Source organism: Danio aesculapii, chromosome 5, assembly GCF_903798145.1.
Source record: "Danio aesculapii chromosome 5, fDanAes4.1, whole genome shotgun sequence".
Classification (NCBI taxonomy): Eukaryota; Metazoa; Chordata; class Actinopteri; order Cypriniformes; family Danionidae; genus Danio; species Danio aesculapii.
In genome coordinates, this window is record NC_079439.1 from 5930346 (window position 1) to 5946634 (window position 16289).

A 16289-nucleotide genomic window follows, 5' to 3' on the forward strand; every position below is an offset into this window, starting at 1 on the left:
CAGATATGCAGATCTGTGCACAAAAACACTTGACATGAAGACAAGAGAAAAGAAGATGATTATAGTCCTGAATTTTAACTCTAAAATGAGTCATGATCTGTGAAAAAAAATCACAGATGAATGACAGACAACGTCAAAACAAACAGCTTACAGCTGTTGGTGGAGTTGTGATAGTGTTTGCTTTCATACTGTGATGACTATCTGAGTGCATTATTAATGTAGGCAGGGCTTGATTTTGTCCATGATGGTGGATGGTGGATGGTGGCCTCCTAATGGTGGATCTCATGTGATTGACAGGTTGACCCCGCCCCTTGACCCAGTAAAACACCAATCAGAGAAGAGAGGGAGAGGTTAACAGAAAGGTATTTTAATTGACCATTGAGTGTGTTACAAAAGTTACTCATTGGTCCATATTTAGAAGGTAAAGAAAAAGTGTCAAAAACACCATCATGAAAGTATCATAACAGCAATAAATAAATAAATAAATAAATATAAACCAAATAAATACATTTATTTGAATACATTTTTAATAAAATAATTATTATATTAATCATAAATGAATAAAGATCACCCCAAAGTTTAATAAGACTGGATTAAAGGAACAAAAATGTCCAAAGACATACGATATACGTGAATTGGGTAAACTAAATTGTCCGTAGTGTATGTGTGTGAATGAGAGCGTATGGGTGTTTCCCAGTGATGGGTTGCAGTTGGAAGGGTATCTGCTGCATAAAACATATGGTGGATACGCTGACGGTTCATTCCGCTGTGATGACCCCTGATGAATAAAGAGACTAAGCCAAAGGAGAATGAATGAGTGAATAAGCTGAAACTCTTAAACACTAAAAACTGAACTACACTGTTTCAATTTACTATGATCTTCTATGTGAAGCTGCTTTGACACAATCTACAATCTAGTTGCTGGTTCGAGCCTCGCCTGTGTCAGTTGGCGTTTCTGTGTGGAGTTTGCATGTTTTCCCTGTGTTGGCGTGGGTTTCCTCCAGGTGCTCCAGTTTCCCCCACAAGTCCAAACACATAGGTGAATTGGGTAGGCTAAATTGTCAGTAGTGTATGTGTGCGAATGAGAGTGTTTCCCTGTGATGGGTTGCAGCTGTAAGAGCATCCGCTGTGTAAAACATGTGCTGGATAGGTTGGTGGTTCATTCCGCTGTGGCGACTCCGGATTAATAAAGGGACTAAGCCGAAAAGAAAATGAATGAATGAACTATGTGCATAATCATAAAAGTGTTAAATCAACTTAAAAGTTCACAAAAGTTACAATGGATTTACTCACTTTTTTTTTTTTTTTTGAAAACAGCTAATGTATGATGAAGAATTCATTTTGATTTTCCCCTATATGTTTTTGGTGTGTTCACACCGGACGCAGATGAAACGTCAAGTGCGAGTGACTTACATGTTAAGTCAATGCAAAGACGGGAATAGACATCCTGTGGCGCAAATGGCACGCGTTTGACGCACGAATCGCGCAATTAGCTTGAGTTGGAAAATCTGAACTTGAGTGGACATTCGTTCCGCGTTGACCAATCAGAAGCTTGTTCTAGTGTGAGCATGATTGAAGCTGCGGTCACACCAGAGTTTGTGTGTGCGAAATTCTGTCGTATGGCGCTGCCGGGATTAAAAAGGGGCGGGATTAAACAAGATGATTAGACATTAAAAAAAGCAAGTGATTGCTCTGTTTTAAATTTCTGTCCTGAGAGGTCATGTTTTGATCCTCGATTGGTCTCACGCAGTCAAGTGATGCGATTTCGCAGGTCAGAGTTCACCAAGCTTGAACTTTGCACCGCAACAGCATGCGAAACTTGACGCATGACCTTGCGTTTCCGGTCTGACGCATTTGCGTGAGTATGAATGGAAGTCTGTGGGAGGAAAAGCCCAGTGTGACCGCAACTTAAGACCTAGTGCCTGTTGTTGGTGTCCTGAGGGGAAATCCTTCTACCCACATGGGACAACAGCTCATCAAACTAGGCTCGGCCCAGTCTGAACCACCGCTGAAAGCCTCCATCACCCAGGCACAGTTTCTGGAGGAGTTGATGAACTCACAGAGCTGGGTGCACCTCTGAAAGGATCTAGTGGACTCAAGACAGAGGTGCCGAATGAATCTAAGCTGTTTTTCAGCCTTCATAAAGCACATAAAGCTAATATCTTGATAAAAACCATGATAGCCATTTAGCAATGAAACTAGTGTCACTGGGCAGACAGAAGCCCCGCCCTGCCCAAGACACGAATCTGCATATATTGTTAAGTGAATGAAGCGAATTTGACACGTGAATGAAGCAAGTAAACTCAAAATGTTCATGTGTCTATTCACGTGCGATTATTGGTGCATGTTGCGTCTGGTGTAAACACACATTAAAGTGCTGATAAAATCGCCAAAAACTACACTTTCAGCTAAAAAACTACTTCTAATGAAGGAAGAAACCAACATACATCACCAACATCCTGTACTGCCAGAGTGAACTTAAGTAAATAGCAGATTCTCATGTTTGGTTGAGTTATCATTGAACACAAAAGCCTTTAATGGAGACCTATTGATGTAAAATAAATAGTTTTTATGTATAGTTTCAGCTCAAAATACCACACAAATAATGGGTTATAACTCTTTGAAACTGACCCTTTTAGGCTTTGATCCTAATTGTGCCATTTTGGTGACTGTCGCTTTAAAATTTTTCAAATGAGGGCGGAGCTATGAATGCTTATGTCAGCATAGTGGCAGATTCAAAACAAGACCAACGTCCTTTGTAATGAGGGAGAGATGTCACTAATGGGAGCCTCTGATGTCAACCTCTGATGACACGTACAAAGGGAGAATGTCAATCAAAGTGTTTCTGCAGACTGTTTTTATCAAGTGTGATTATTTGAAATAAAATTAATACATGTGTAATGGTTTTGTAATGGTTGCTCAAGCATAAGGAGTCAAGAAGATTTCATGATCAAGAAGTTTTATTAGCTTCAGAGCTAAACAGCAAACAGCTCAGCATGCCACATGGTTACCAACACATGGTTCTCCCTACACATTCTTCTTCTACCCTTTTATAGAACCCAGAGTAACCACTAGCGCCCCCATGTGATTCAGTGACTCAATACAAGAACATAACATTCCCCCTTTACTAAAAACATATCTTTCTCACCAATCCCATAATTTTAAAGTTAATACAATGGTGTCACAAACATTAAAGTGCATCATCAGTTTAACAATACAGCATAACTGATCATTAATATACTCAATGAAACCATGCATTACTTTAATACCAGTTACTTAAATACTAAGTAACGTAATCTTGCAGCCAACGTGAAGCGTCTTACACGTTCTGAAACTCTTTCTGGAAAAGATGGAGGATCAGGAGGAGGAATTTGAATAGGTGAGCTCAGTTGATTTTTAGGCAACACTCCAGCAGCAGAAAAAGCAGCAGTCTGAATGGGTAAAGCTACAAGTTGATTTTTAGTGGAACCTTCTATAGGTGCCAGAGTAGAAGACAGATGAGATGCATGCCACTTTTTTCCATCAGACAACTGGTAGGTACATGGACCAATTTGACGAGTAATTTGCAAAGGTCTTGAGAACTTTGGGTGTCCCTTTTATAGAACCCAGAGTAACCACTAGCGCCCCCATGTGATTCAGTGACTCAATACAAGAACATAACAACATGTTTACCATTAGAAACTGGGTATATTCACTCACTGCTCCCACACAACAGTGTTTAAACCCCTTATAAAAGTGAGTTTTACATAATAGGTGCCTTTTAAAACAATTAAAAGAGAAATTTTATATAATTTAATAATTTAAAATCAGCTTTTTTTTATCAAGAATGTTGCGTTTTTGATGAAACCAATCGTGTTGATAAAAACAGGACGTGAAGATAGAATAAAGTGCTTTTTTTGTTTACTCTTTATTTTTTGCTGTATAATATGCTCATATTTCATAGAAAATATTCGGAGGGCCATCAAATTTAGGTAAAAAATTCTGACGATGGATAGCAACTTATTTTTAAAAAAAGGCTGGCGGGGAAAGAGTTAACATTCAGGAGCAGTGACATTCAGAAAGACACTGAGGCTGGATTTTCCTCCCAGCGATTCCATCATATTCCAGCCAGCGAGTTTCCCAGTTTCTGCCCTTGTCTTTGTGCTGCGTCTGTGCTGTCAGTCAATCTCTAATCTCTGTAATCCACTTTCACTGCCGGACATGATGACAGGAGTTTGTCTCATAAAAACAGAATCAGGCCAAGTCAAACACGAGCCACAGACGCCCTCAGATATACACGCTCCAGAAATTACGCCACAACAATAATTAATCTCAATATACAGTCATTTCTGAACCACAAGAGCTTCTGCTTTCAAACACGACACACTGTAAAACCGTCCCTAAATGAGCAGTTTTCCCTATTTTGTGATTACATTTTTTTAATTGCTTGATCTTTTTCAACAACTTTTAACCTTACAAAAGTTCAAAAGTGACTATTATGAACAATTATAATAGTTTAAAGTGATATATTGTCTGACGGTTGATCTGTGGTGATGCCTGATAAATAAGGGACTAAGCCAAAGGAAAATAAATGAATGACATAATATTTAAGTTGGTGTTGTATATTATGCTACAAAAACCTTGTGATAAACTGCCAGGACATTTTCTAAAACAGACTTATTTATATATGATATTTCTTCTACATTATATTATTTCAAACTCCTAACATGTCAATAAAAGTCACTTTGTTAAACTGTAGACTTGAATTGATTTATTTATTTAAAGTTCAGCTTTCAAAAAAAGCCTGAAGCTGACTTTTGATGCACAAGACATTTGGATGCACCATTTGTAAGGTAGAGGGATGCACAGAACTACATTTAAAAGACAAAAAATTGAATAAATACTGAGCCCTGCACGTGACAATTTATTAATTGATTTCCTTGATTTACTATAGTGTACTATAGTGTTATTAACTTGTTCCCTTAGTGAAGTTTATTTATAAACTAATTTCAAGAGTTCACACCATGCTGATGATTGATTATAAAGCTTGTTTGGCATGCTGTCTCCACATAAAATCCTCAAGCCCGGGGCTCCCTCCCATTTGTAAGGCGAGAGGGGAGTTTGAGCTCAGGTAGATCTTGAGAACTCCCCTGCTGTAGTAGCTAATGAACAGATAGTGATTGCTCTAAAGAGATAACTACTTACTAGGAGCATGTCTATGGTGCAGATTTGGAATAGTCAATAGCCGCATTTCCACTATCGGGCCAGTGCGAGCCAGGGCTTTAATCGGGCCAGGCCGGGCCAATAGCCCGGGAGGTTGAGAAATGAGGCCGAAATCATGTCGCGTTTCCACTGTCGGGCTAGTTGCTCGCAGCGCGTCACGCAAACACCGCCCCCAGAATGTCCCCCGAATCAAACGTCACACAACCCGCCCACTTCAGCGGGAACAAAAAAACTCAAATTATAACCACAAACACAACCTGGCATCACTACGAGAGCTGGAAGATGGAGAACACCGAAGCGATTGCTTTTTTACTGTTTGTGGTCTGTTGGTGTAAGGCCAGACAGCGATCCCTGGATAAGGACATTCGAGTTCGGTGGCATTTACTTCGAACACAGATTTTGGCTGCAAGGCGCAAAAGAGCAGCCGAGCGACGAGAACGACGTATACAACGTCCTCATTTCTGCAAACGCCGTCTATTTGCCTCTGAACATTTTCCTCGGCCCACATGTTCAGAAGAGCCCTGGTGTCCTCAACTGACCAGTACTGTCTGCTATCCATTTTTTCTTCTTCCTAGTGAGTTGATCAAGCGCGATAGCAAAACAAATGTAAGGGAAGAAAGCATCTTGTCTCCTCTTTACCTGACAGGAAAACTCCGCCTTTGTACCTAACCCCGCCCTGAAGCCCCAGTTGGCCCTCCTTGGCCCAAGGTATTCGGCGGGCCGAAAAAGGCCGGACGCTGGCCCCAAGGAAGCCCCGCTTTGGCCCGATTACGCCCCGGAAGTGATAGTGGAAACGCGACTGGCCTTGGCTCACCCTGGCTCGCTCGCTTTAGGCGCGATAGTGGAAACGCGGCTAATTAACTTAAGTTGCATGTTTTTGTATGGTGGGAGGAAACCGGAGAACCCGGGGGAAACCCACGTGAGCACAGGGAGAACGTGTAAACTCTGCACAGAAATGTCAGCTTGATTGGTAAAGACTAGAACCAGTGACGTTCTTGCTGTGAGGCAACAGTGCTAAACACTGGGCCACCGTGCCACACATCTAGGAAAGTAGGAGGAGTAGGGGTGGAAGGGGAGGGGGGTGATTCTTCAAAACGAAGATGGCTGTTATATGGAACTTCGGGTATTTATAGTGGCTTAGGAATCGTCTGATTGGTGAATCATAAACTGAATAATGCGGGCCGGCTGCAAGCAATCATAAGCACGTGATCCTCTCCAAATTAGTTTATAAATAAACTTCACTTTGAGAGGATCACGTGCTTATAATTGCCCATGGCTGGTCCCGCATTAGCTATCATATTATTTACTAATCAGACGAATTCAAACGCACATATATATCCAGATTTCCTTACCTTAGTCATCTTCGCCAGATGTATGATAGGGCCCAATATATAAACAGTCTTTGTGTAAATGTATAAGTGTACAGGTATGTCGGTGTATGCATGCATGCAAGTTTAGATATACGCAACTTTCATATATATTGTTTTGAACAGCCAATAGTATAGGTGCATATGTTGATATACACTGTGAACAGCAGCTACGCTAATTATTTTCTTTATTCTCCATTTCCACCTGGGGATACTCTTCCCGAGGCCCTCAGACTATGCAGAGTCACTGATTCGATCCAAGACCAACAACGAGATGATCCCAAGGTTTCCATATCCTGGACCAGGCCGTATCCTGAGCAGCTTCTGTGATGGTCATGGAAGAGTGGAGAACATGAGACTGATTCCTGTGACGCTCCAGAAACAGACGAGTCTTCGCTGAGGCCAGCTTCCAGCCTCCGCCACTGAAACTGCAGCTCTGCACAAGACGTTTGGCCAGCGGAGAAATTAAAATGATCGTGCCCAACTGAGCCTGGTTTCTCTCAAGGTTTTTTTTCTTCACTTTTGCCTAGTGAAGTTTTTTTTCCATCTCCGCTGTCGCCACTGGCTTGCATGGTTCGGGATCTGTAGAGCTGCGCATCGTTGGATTTGCCCTTCAATATTTGGACTCTCAGTAGTGATTATTAAACCACACTGAACTGAGCTAAACTGAACTGAACTTAAACACTACAAACTGAACTACACTGTTCCTATTTACTGTGACCTTTTATGTGAAGCTGCTTTGACACAATCTACATTGTATAAGCGCTATACAAATAAAGGTGAATTGAATTGAATTGAATATGCGAGTAATCTATAGGTGTATATGCACATGTTTTTTGTATGTGTTGTTAAGTGAAGTTTGATTTAAATCCTACATGGCATCTGACATTTGAACGCATAATCTTTCTCTGCATGAAAGACTCATGAATGGAAGATTAACCTGACAAATATTGAGTCCGCAAGCCTGAATCTGGTTTCTAAACCGTTCACTAAAAGCAGGAAGTGCAAACATCAGCATCCTCATCAAACATGAGCCCACAAAGCGCTCATAACCACAGGCCGGCCAGCAGAAAACAAGCTCTGGTGGAAGAAAAAGCCTCTTTCATTGAGTGAATCATGCTTTGTTGATGCTCCTTGACCCATATGAGCAAACAGAAAGATGCCACAGCCAGAGCTTTCATATCTGAGCATGAACAAAAACAGGCTAAAAATACTGTAAGAGCACAACGGGAGCTCTGTGCAGGACTGCAGGGGGACACCGACAACTCATACAGTCAGGACAGAAAGTTTCGAATCGGTGTATATTTGTTTTACAGCAAGGTCTACTCAAGGTTGCATAAGGCAAGATATAGTGCTTATAAATTCATTCATTCATTTTCTTTTTGTCTTAGTCTCTTTATTAATCTGGGGTCGCCACAGCGGAATGAACCGGCAACTTATCCAGCACATGTTTTACGCAGCAGATGCCCTTCCAGCCGCAACACATCACTGGAAAACACCCATACACACTTATTCACACTCATACACTACGGACAATTTAGCTTATTCAATTCACCTACTGTATATGACATGTCTTTGGAATGTAGGGGAAACCGGAGCACCCGGAGGAAACCCACGAGAACACAGTGAGAACATGCAAACTCCACATAGAAACGCCAACTCACCCAGTCGGGGCTTGAACCAGCGCCTTCTTGCTGTGAGGTGATCATGCTACCCACTGCGCCACCGTGCTGCCCCTCTGCTCAATTAATAAATGTTAAATGTATGTGGCTGGACGATATTCAAAGATATTTAATAAAGGGATTGTGCAAAAAAGTAAATAGTGAAAGGATTAACAAAAATAAATAGTTGGCGCCAGTGGTTTAGTGGTTAGAGCGTTGACACGTGCACTCCGGTGCTCACGGCGACCCGAGTTCGATTCTGCCTCGCGGTCCTATGCCGATCCTTCCCCTCTCTCTGCTTTCCTGTGAACACTCTGTACTGTCCTATACAATAAAGGTGAAAAAATAATTATATAAATAAATAAAGAATTAATTAATACAGTTGCCTAACTCACTGCAGAATTTAATGTGCACTTCAACTCTCCTGTTTCCACCAAAACTGTTCTTCAGGTGCTCCCCTGGGACAATATACACGTACAAAATAAAATAGCCAAACATTTAGTCACCCGTGCCAAACGTTTCAATGGTGCCGGCAGAGAAAATCTTGGGCTGTGGACAATGTAAAACATGTATTGTTCTCTGAGGCGTCTTACCTTCACTGTCTTTCCCACATTGGGAGAGATACAGTGTGGAGAAGCTCCAAAGAAGCGTTACACCCAGACTGTTGATACTCAGAGTGAAGCATGGGGGTGGATCAGTGATGATTTGGGCTGCAATGTCATTGCATTTCCTAGGCCCAATACTTGTGCTAGATGGGCACGTCACTGCCAAGGACTACCGAACCATTCTGGAGCATCATGTGCACCAATCGCTTCAAACATTGTATCCTGAAGGCGGTGCCATGTATCAGGATGATAATGCTCCAATACACACAGCAAGACTGGTGACTGACTGGTTTGATGAACATGAAAGTGAAGTTGAACATCTCCCATGGCCTGCACAGTCACCTGATCTAAATATTATTGATCAACGTTGGAGTGTTTTGGAGGCGGGAGTCAGGAAAGGTTTTCCTTCACCTCCAGTGACCTGAACGCTGTTCTGCAAGAAGAACGTCTCAAAATTATTCTGGCCACAATGCAGGACTATCTGTCATTCCCGACAAGCTGATGCTGTATTGATTACAAAAGGAGGGCCTACAACATACTAATAAATCATTGCGGTCTTAATCTAGGCATTTCCATTTCATTGTCCAAGCCCTATATATTATAATTTTGAAAACAAAATATTAACAAGAGAACTAATCATTCAACTGTATAATTAATAATGAAATAAAAAGCTGCAGCTGTATTACAACAGCTTGATACTGCTTCTTAAAGGGCACCTATGGTGAAAAATCTACTTTTCAAGCTGTTTGGACAGACATATGTGCATGTATGGTGTATAGACCGTCATATTGGGGTGATATAAACACACCCAGTGCTTTTTTTTTTTCAATTTAACAACATAAAAAACGGTGGACCAATTGGAGCTGTTTTCAAATCGACCGCTACCTGACGTAGGAGAGCAGTTCCCCCTGCCCACCAATATTGATTGACAGGCGCGTCATCACATCCTCAGTTTGTTGATTCACGTCCGCCATTTTCAGCGTGAGTCGAAGCGATATCACTAAAGGAACACCCTAGCTCTATTTTTAGATGCAAGGCTCATTGGGCTCAACACAAGAGCAATATTCTCCACATTATCGCTCTAATCGGAATTATTGGTTGTATCTTTAGGTAGGTTTGCAAACATGTGTACTTCTTATTGAGTCTACCTTATACTTCAGCCGTTTGCATTTCTCGCGATCCCAGAAGCTCCATGTGATCTTAACTAGCATGCGTTTTAAAATTCTATACATCGGTTTCTATCAGGGTACACTCAAGTCGACGGCTGGGCGCCGCGGACCGCTGCAGAAACCTATGTTTAGAATTTAAAAATGCGCGGCGCGACGATTCGGGACACTTCATGTTTCTGCTGCACCACAGAGAGTGTCTAGTGTGCCGTGTCGCGGCTTCGAGCGGCGCATCCGGTGCCTCAGTCAAAGTTAATTCAGTGTGCGTGGTTATTAGTTTCTTTGTACAAGCTCGGCACTTGAAACTAGCACACAGTTGGCTGTAAAACTGTACAAAGACACAAATGATTTTGTACTCTCTGCTTGGTCTGTGTCAGAGTCGTACATGTACGACTGAATGCTGTACCTCTCACTCCTTCTCCTTTGAGTCTGCCTGTCAGACTCTGTTGCAAACGCAGAGCGGGTGAGCTCATGGCCCCGCCCCCTTGTTACGTTGGCGGGAAGCCGAAACTAATCTACAAGTGAAGCAACACACCCATAAATCAGCGAACTGTGGACACGCCCCCAACATGACACTTTTTAACACATTATAATAAACAAATCTGAATTGTGTTTTAAACTGAACCTAAACTGGCACACTCAGAAGAACCATAATATTAATATTAAATCATAAAAAAGAGGTAAACTATGTGCCCTTTAAGAAAATAAAGTACAATTATAAAAGTGCACTATTAACTGCCTTTAAACAAACAAAAATAAAAGCCAATAATAATAATTTGGGTGGACTATATTCAAAGGCAATTGTAAAAAGACTAACATAAAATGTACAATAAGAATAAGAATGAAAAAAGAAAAACCTGGTATTATAAAGCCCAGGGATGTGCAAAAATACATTGAAATGTATCTTAAAATAAAATACCAAATACCTCAATTTCAAAATAAACTACGAAATACATCAGCCACCAATGTATTAAAATACTGTATTCTGAAAATACTACAAAATACTTTAACAAAGGAGCATGACATTTCATCACAAACCTTCAATCAATAGGCATATTTGATCAATCTTTTCACCATTAAACCGACTTAGTAAAGTAAACAATGCTTGACAGCAACAGAGTTTCTCTGAGCAAGTTTAATTCAGCTTCTCTGCCTACTCATTCACCTCTACTCCTGTACATGGAGAGTTATTCAGAAACTTTTATTTCTCTTTAATTCATTTTCTTTTCAGCTTAGTCCCTTTATTAATCTGGGGTCGCCACAGCGGAATGAACCGCCAACTCTTCCAGCATTTGTTTTAAGCAGCGGATGCCCTTCCAGCTACAACCCATCACGGGGAAACACATACACACTTGTTCACACACACATACACTACAGACAATATAGCTTACCCAATTCACCTGTACCACATGTCTTTGGACTGTGGGGGAAACCGGAGCACCTGGAGGAAACCCACGCGAATGCAGGGAGAACATGCAAACTCCACACAGAAATGCCAACTGACCCAGCCGAGGTTCAAACCAGCAACCTTCTTGCTGTGAGGCGACATCACTACCTACTGCGCCACTGTGTCGCCTATTTCTCTTTAATTTTAGCATAAATTTTGTACAAATTTCATACAATAAGTCCTGTCTTGAAGATGATCTCTTTAATCACTGTTAAAGCCGTATTCTGCAGATAATGAGCTGTGTTTTCATCCATTTCGTGGTCAGTAAAATGACCACTATCTCTTAACAGACTTATATTTTAAAAGGGCGATAAATGAAGAGGCTATTTTAATTTATTGTTCTCATAATTATTTTTAAAGAAATCTACTTTTTTTGCACTACTTCTACTTCAATACTTCATGTCTAAAAACTTCTAAACTCTATAGTCTTTCCACAAATCATGTGCTTTTTTCTTTGCAAATGCACTCCTCAATGCATATTGAACATAACACATGATACCTCAAAAATATTTCTCAGTTTTTTGCAAATAAACTGCTGTGTAACAGGAGTCTGGAGTTTTTAAGCAGTCAGTATAGAGCAGAGTATTATTAAGTATTTGTGTCTCGTACTGTAATGTGCCACTTTGACATCTGTACTATTCATTAACTATACAGTACTCCTGCTGATCAGCTACTGGCATCTGAAACAGCCAATGAAGTATTGTAGGCATCGCCACTGGAGGACTTTTTATGCTGTTAGTCTTATTTTCTCTACATCTACATCAGCAATCCACCCAGAACTACTATTATTTGTGCAGTTTACGCATTCTCCCAAGATGTTTTCAGTTCTTTTTTTTAACTGGAAGAGGTTAACCCCCTTAGTGAACACCAGTACACCATCTTTAGGTGTCCTCTGCATTTCCACCTGCAGCACTGAGACGGATTATGTGTTGAAGGCTCACCCTGTTCTTAAGGACTGATATTTTATTTCATCTCATTTCTTGAGCAAAGACTCTGATGCTGAATTGTACACTATACTACATATTTTTATGAAAACATAACACCCAATAGTGTAAGTATATATGTTAACTAAATGATCTCTGTGTTATTACCACATACTTACTAGAACATGCACCAAAGCACTAGCAAACGATACAGCACCATCAAAAAAACCCAAAAACAATAAAAGAAATCTCAGCTGGACTAATGGAATAAGAAACATAAATGAATGACATGTAAAAAGGAAGGAGAGAAAAAAAAATATTACCAAAATATAATAATTACAGAGACATTTTTAACCTATACATCTACAGATGAGGCCCCATATTTTGTCATACATCTGTTTGACCAGTGGCGGATCTAGCAATTCTTTTCTGAATTGTACACTATACTACATATTACTTGTCTGAGCATTGTGCAGTATACTATTTTCAATGATTTTTGACTTGCTCCCAAATACTCCATGCTATTTGCCACCTTTATCAATATTAATCAATTTTCTGGGCTGATCTGAAGCCTAAGCAAATAACTGAGAAAGCATCAATCAGAGGCCAGATTTTTATGACGTCATCACGTAGACTTATTACAAAGTATTTTACAGTATTTTAAAAACACAAGACACTAAAGTATTCTGATACAAAATATGAAGCTATTTTCATAAACCCCATAAAATACAAATCACAAAATACTATTTTGTATTTAAAATACCTACTTGAAATACTTGTTTCATAAGTACTGCCCATCCCTGATAATACAACTACAAAAGTGCAATTTTAAAGATGACAACACACTGTAAAAAATAAATCCGTAAAATTTACGATTAAAAAACGGCAGCTGTGGTTGCCAGTACTTTACCGTTAAAAATACAGTACAAACCGATAAAGTAATTTCTCATTTTTACGGTAAACTACCGTATAACATTAAATTATAGATGTAATATGTCTGTATTTTGAATTACCAACATCTACACATCTTTTGTTACACAGTAAGACACGTTAACACAGCCATATGCAGGAGGTGATGAGGAAGTTACATAATGAACCAATGCTCATCCCAAACTACTTTTCCCACAAATAGAAAAGTGTATCAGTGTATAGAAGGTGATCAGTGTCATTCACACAGCTACTAAACACCAGTACAGTAACACGCATACAATTAAAGTCATGAAATAAACATTGTTTATCAACATTAGATGTAACATAAATCTCTAATGTACATCACTGATGGGGAAACAACTAAAAAGATCCATAATAGCGTCAACAAAAAGCATAGAAAGTGATGTGACATGCAGGGAATTCTGGGAAAGTCAATTTAGGGTTATTCGCCATATATATTAAGGAAACTTACTGTTAACCAGGTTACAGATTTTTACTGTAGCATTTGTACAGTTTTTTACTGTTGACTTACTTTCAGGTGCATTTAAATATGTTTTTCTGCTATTTTGTCACCTTATAAACATTAACTTTGCATATTATTTAATGCCTAATATTTCACAATAGTGCACGTAATGTTCACAAGAGCAGGACAAACAAACAAAGTTGTGTGCATTTAAATGCACGGCCAAAATATCAATCGCACCCCAGCCTCAATATGGACATGTGAAAGCCTCTAAAAATAACATTTGACTTTTCCATAACCCAAGTTTATACCTAAAGTGAGTAAATCACGGCAGACTTTTCCTAATGATAGCTTTTAAACATGCATGAGAGAGAGGGATTGCCGCTCACTGCAGCTCCAGCATTAACATTACAGTCTCCATGACGTACAGCCCAGAGCATCCCACATCACGTGACACAAGTAGACCATTTCATCAGGCATCATTAGAGGTTAGTTCACTTTCACTAGTAGGATCCCCAGCCCTGGCTGTGCATTTCCTCACGTCGAAAAAAATACACACACGACCGCGTTACATAACCTTAATTATAGTATTATTAAAAACCAATGACGTCATTGCACACGAGAAACGAACCCTACGTGCACTAAGTTGCATGCACGAGATAGTAGTTTACAAAGAGCACAGATCGCAGATTATAGGGATTTAATAAATGAATTAATGTGCATGCACGGAGCTGGAGGTTTGATGCATTCATAACCTGCAGCATCATGCGCAACTCTGCTCCAACCACAGCCATCAGATCATTTCAGCACCAACAGACGGACAGACAGATCTGTGTGAAATCTAATAATGTCATCTGTCAGATATCGATGCCCGTGCTTTCAATGTCAATGTCAGAAAAGCTGCGCTCGACTGTCGCGCGCACTGCACGCAGAGATGCTCTTACCGTGTTAATCCATCCGCCGGGAGCGCAAACATCCATCACACGAAGCGCTTATGCTGTATGATGTGCTGAGTGTGGCATTTTTTGGCGTGTTCGCGGCTGTGGTGTGGATGAATCGTGTCGTCCTCACGCCTCTTGACTGTGGCGTTACTATCCGCGCGTCTCCTCAGCACCAATGCGTCTGCTCTGCGTTCGAATGGGGCGGGGAGAACGCGGACACTACGCGTTAAAAGGGGAGGGGCGAACGCGACCGCTGCGCGTAAAAAGAGGCGGGGCAAACGCTTTTGGCTATAAAGTAAAATGTTTACAAGTATACACTGAAAATAATTGTTAATTAGATTTACTACTGGGTTTTTTTAAAACTTTGTAATGTAATGTAATGTAGTGTGTATTTATTTAGCGCACAGTTTTTATGAAAACATAACACCCAATAGTGTAAGTATATATGTTAACTAAATGATCTCTGTGTTATTACCTCATACTAACTAGAACATGCACCAAAGCACTAGAAAACGATACAGCACCATCAAAAAAAAAACAAACAAAAAAAAAAAAAAAAAAAAACAAGGAAGGAGAGAAAAAAAATTTACCAAAATATAATAATAACAGAGACATTATTAACCTATACATCTAAAGATGAGGCCCATATTTTGTCATACTTCTGTTTGCCCAGTGGCGGATCTAGCAATTTTTAAAGGCAGGGGCCGATGTGGGTCCACAGTTTACAGAGGGGGGTCAAGTTATTCAACTGGTGCTCTGTTTGACTGGAACATATAACTCTTTTTCTCCTATTCAAATACAGCATATATTACTAGGCTATATATAGGCCTATTATATCTTTTCAAGGGTTAATTTTACATCTGCAAATAGCAGAAATATCAAACAATCATAATTTTACCTGCAGCGTTTCTGTGAGAAAGAAACTAGTTGCATTAACAAATATGGATGATTAGGGAGTGTTGTAACATGGGGTTAGTTAACACGGCCCATATTAGCAGTCAGAAGCAACACATTCATCTATATCATACACTCTAAGATGCCTTCAAACTTACAGGAGAAGCTGCATGTGTCTTTGAGCAAGATTGTGGGTTTCATCATTATTTTTTAATTTATTTTTTAAAGAAACTGATTCTCATGACAAATATTTTTAATAAAACAGCTTCTAATAAAACAGCTTCTTTAGATTATGCAAGTATTTTTTTTTCTTCATCAAATGAATGCTAGGGGGCCATTATTTGATGAAAAATAAAAAATACTTGCATAATCTAAAGAAGCTATTTTATTAGTTTAGTTTTATTCTGAGCACTCAAGCTATCTTCAATCCCACATGCTGAATAGTAACTGTTATAGCTGGTGCACTTTGGTACATTTCTTGTTTTTGTAGTGTGCCTAGGCAGTGAAAGCAAAGGACAGACAGTGGTGTCCTGCAGAAATCTGGCAGATGTTGTTAGTTCTGCACAGATTCTTTAGCTGTAACCATTAACTTCCATAGTATTTGTTTTTCCTACTAGTCAATGGCTACAGGTTTTCAGCATTCTTCAAAATATCTTCTTTTGTGTTCAACAGAAGAAAGGAACTGGAGTA

The 16289-nt window shown here is 39.9% G+C and overlaps 1 protein-coding gene across 1 annotated transcript in view; it reads right to left on the reverse strand.

The window, feature by feature from the left end:
• ajm1 (apical junction component 1 homolog) overlaps nucleotides 1-14858 on the reverse strand; it is a 31529-nt gene extending 16671 nt beyond the window's left edge. The window contains exon 1 of the mRNA XM_056457278.1: nucleotides 14709-14858. The gene's annotated coding sequence lies outside the window, so the exon portion shown is untranslated. The remainder of the gene's footprint in view (nucleotides 1-14708) is intronic.
• Between the last annotated feature and the right edge of the window lie 1431 nt (nucleotides 14859-16289).